This window comes from Triticum aestivum, chromosome 7A, assembly GCF_018294505.1.
Source record: "Triticum aestivum cultivar Chinese Spring chromosome 7A, IWGSC CS RefSeq v2.1, whole genome shotgun sequence".
Classification (NCBI taxonomy): Eukaryota; Viridiplantae; Streptophyta; class Magnoliopsida; order Poales; family Poaceae; genus Triticum; species Triticum aestivum.
In genome coordinates, this window is record NC_057812.1 from 215,655,195 (window position 1) to 215,659,755 (window position 4,561).

Consider the following 4,561-nt stretch of genomic DNA (forward strand, 5'->3'; position numbering starts at 1 on the left):
TGCAGTCCAGTACTCGCCTAAGTATTAAAAATCCTACTGAGCGGTGAGCAAGTCTCTCACTCGGGGGCTTAGCTGCAGTCCAGTACTCGCTTAAGTATTGAAAATGCTACCGAGTGGTGAGCAAGTCTCTCACTCGGGGGCTTAGCTGCAGTCCAGTACTCGCCTAAGTATTAAAAATCCCCCCGAGTGATGAGCAAACCTCACACTCGGAGGCTTAGCTGCAGTCCAGTACTCACCTAAGTTGTAAAAATCCTACCGAGTCATGAGCAAACCTCACACTCGGGGGCTTAGCTTGATACGTCTCCAACGTATCTATAATTTTTGATTGCTCCATGCTATATTATCTACTGTTTTGGGCAATATTGGGCTTTATTATCCACTTTATATTACTTTTGGGACTAACCTATTAACTGGAGGCCCAGCCCAGATTTCATGTTTTATGCCTATTTCAGTGTTTTGAAGAAAAGGAATATCAGACGGAGTCGAAACGGAACGAAATCAACTGGAGAAGTTATTTTTGGAAGGAAACACACCTGATGAACTTGGACCCCACGTCAGGGGAGACACTAGGTGCTCACGAGGGTGGGGGCGCCCCCCCCCTAGGGCGCGCCCCCTGTCTCGTGGGACCCCCGTGGCTCCTCCGACGTCCTCCCTGCACCCATATATACCCACGTGACCTAAAACTTCCAGAACGCAACATAGATCGGGAGTTCCGCTGCCAGTAGCCTCCGTAGCCACCAAAAGTCAATCGGGACCCTGTTCCGGCACCCTACCGGAGGGGGGAACCCTCACCGGCGGCCATCTTCATCATCTCGGTGCTCTCCATGACGAGGAGGGAGCAGTTCTCCCTCGGGGCTCAGGGTATGTACCAGTAGCTATGTGTTTGATCTCTCTCTCTCGTGTTCTTGAGATGATACGATCTTGATGTATCACGAGCTTTGCTATTATAGTTGGATCTTATGTTTCTCCTCCCCCTCTACTCTCTTGTGATGAACTGAGTTTCCCCTTTGAAGTAATCTTATCGGATTGAGTCTTTAAAGATTTGAGAACACTTGATGTATGTCTTGCCGTGGATATCTGTGGTGACAATGGGATATCACGTGATTCACTTGATGTATGTTTTGGTGACCAACTTGTGGGTTTCGCCCATGAACCTATGCATAGGGGTTGGCACACGTTTTCATCGTGATTCTCCGGTAGAAACTTTGGGGCACTCTTGAGGTCCTTTGTGTTGGTTGAATAGATGAATTGTGTCTTAAAGTGTTATTCTAGTACGAACTCTAGGGCTACTCATATCGTATAATCATACCCACGGATACTTGAGGTGACATTAGAGTATCTAGGTGACATTAGGGTTTTGGTTGATTTGTGTCTTAAAGTGTTATTCTAGTACGAACTCTAGGGCTGTTTGTGACACTTCTAGGAATAGCCCAACAGATTGATTGGAAAGAATAACTTTGAGGTGGTTTCGTACCCTACCATAATCTCTTCGTTCGTTCTCCGCTATTAGTGACTTTGGAGTGACTCTTTGTTGCATGTTGAGGGATAGTTATGTGATCCAATTATGTTAGTATTGTTAAGGGAACTTACACTAGCGAAAGTATGAACCCTAGGCCTTATTTCCTATCATTGCAATACCGTTTACGCTCACTTTTATCACTTGCTACTTTGCTGTTTTTATTATTTCAGATTACAAAAAACTATTATCTACCATCCATATTGCACTTGTATCACCATCTCTTCGCCGAAATAGTGCACCTATACAATTTACCATTGTATTGGGTGTGTTGGGGATACAAGAGACTCTTTGTTATTTGGTTGCAGGGTTGCTCGAGAGAGACCATCTTCATCCTATGCCTCCTACGGATTGATAAACCTTAGGTCATCCACTTGAGGGAAATTTGCTACTGTCCTACAAACCTCTGCACTTGGAGGCCCAACAACGTCTACAAGAAGAAGGTTGCGTAGTAGACATTAAGCTCTTTTTCTGGCGTCGTTGCCGGGGAGGTTAGCGCTTGAAGGTATATCTTTAGATCTTGCAATCGAGTCTTTTAGTTTCTTGTTTTATCACTAGTTTAGTTTATAAAAGAAAATTACAAAAAAATGGAATTGAGTTTGTCTCATACGCTTCACCTTTTTAATATCTTTCGTGAGTATGATGGAAAGGATAATTGTGCTCAAGTGCTAGAAGAAGAAATCTATAAAATGTTTGGCACTAAATATTTCAATGATGAGCATGATTGCAATGTTGTTAGTATGAATTCCTTGAATATGCATGATGCTAATGATATGCAAAGCCACAAGCTTGGGGAAGCTATGTTTGATGAAGATGATATTTTTTGTCCCCCAAGCTTGGATGAGCAAATTTACTATGATGAAAGCATGCCTCATATCTATGATGATTATTGTGATTACATGTATGCTTTAAAGAATAATAATAACCATGAAACTTGTCATCTTGATCTTTATTTTCAATCACATGATAGTTATTTTGTTGATTTTGCTCCCACTATTATTCATGAGAAGAAATTTGCTTATGTGGAGAGTAGTAAATTTTCTATGCTTGTAGATCATGAAAAGAATGCTTTAGGTGCTGGTTATATTGTTGAATTCATTCATGATGCTACTGAAAATTATTATCAGGGAGGAACATATGCTTGTAGGAATTGCAATAATATCAAGTTTCCTCTCTATGTGCTTAAAATTTTGAAGTTTTGCTTGCTTTACCTTCCTATGCAAGTTGATCCTTGTTCCTACAAGTTGTTTGCTCACAAAATCCCTATCCATAGGAAGCATGTTAGACTGAAATGTGCTAGTCATATTCTTCATGATGCTCTCTTTATGTTTTAATTCTTATCCTTTCTGTGAGCATCATTGAAATCATCATGCCTAGCTAGGGGCGTTAAAAGATAGCACTTGTTGGGAGGCAACCCAACTTTATTTTTGTTCCTTGCTTTTTGTTCCTGTTTAGTAATAAATAATTCATCTAGCCCCTGTTTAGATGTGGTTTTATGCTTTTAACTAGACCATGATGGCGCGCGTTGCAGCGCCCGTCTATTTTTTCTATAGAATGGTAGGAATTTTCTTACATGAAACTTTAAGTTAAATATGTATAAACTTTATGCACATCATGTTTGTATAGTCACCCAATATTTCGTGGGTGATATGCATAAAGTGCCCATCTTGCTCAAGGCCATCTCGAAAACAAAAGGTAGACATATTTAAACCGTATAAATGAACAATTGGAATTAAAATGCCTTGCTCATAGCAGGATGCCACATGGTATGACTTACATCCTAATTAATAGCATAAAGCAAAGCATATTTAATTAATCCCAATATACAACACAACTGTTGGACAATCATAACATATCCTACTTTATATAGAGTTAGGATGGTTGTCGATCTGCCCCCCTTCGGGTTGGGTGAAAATTAATGCTGATGGATCGCTATCGTCAGATGGAAGAGCTGGAGCTGGCATGGTGTTATGAGATGACAATGGACCTATTATTTTGTCCTCTTGCATAGAGGTTTTCTCCTATCAGGATGATTTAGAATCATAATTATGTGCTTGTAGGCAGGGCTAATATATCATTGGCCTTCAGAGGAGTGACCTTCCCATGGTGATTGAAGTGGTCTCTCTTACGTTACAAATATGATTCAAACCAGCGACATGGATAGATCAGTGTATTCCTCTTTGGTGAAAGAAATAAAGCACCTCTTGAGTCTTCGTATAATTAGTATTACTCATGTTAGGCGCTCCCAAAATAAAGTTAGCAACTTTCTGGCAAACTCTGCTTGCTTAGAAAGTATGAATATAAGTTGATTGTGCTCTGATCCCCCAGGTGACGTTGAGCTGAATCCTGTTGATTGTATACTGTTGTGATTGCGTAATACAAGTGTTCTACCTACAAAAAAAGGTTTGTTGTCTTCAGTCAAATGGAATTACGTTGGTTAGAAAACATATTCCAACATATAGGAACAACTTAAAAGGGATAAAAACTAAAACTTGATGACTTCATATTTTCACATAATAGCATTAAAATATTTGGCTTACAAATTCCGTTTCATTCAAGAAACAAGAAAATAAATCTCCTAAATTTCATCACTATAAAGCACGTCTTTTTGTTTGAAGCTTTAACTTTTGCTCAATGTCATCTCCTTTTTAGATCAATATATTAACTGCAGTCTTTTGCTGAACGACACTTGCATGATCACAAGTCAAGATTGCTGAATGAAATATATAGATTGTTTTGCTATTAAATGTGCCTTGATAGATCAGAAATGGAAGTAGAGGTTACTAAGTAACAGACATAATAGTTACCTTTTGCATTTTCTAGTGTGCCATATATGAATTTGAGAGCTTGACGTATATAGCACTGTAACTGGATTAACAAAAATAACATGGCTACTTAGCGCACCCTGCACTTTGTCAAACAATACTAGAGCAGGGCATGAAGTGAGGGACACAAATAATGTAGAAACTTAGTGCATGAACAACTGTCTATTTAGTGCTTCCATATGAAAATAATCTCATAATTTGACCATTAACACTCTCAACA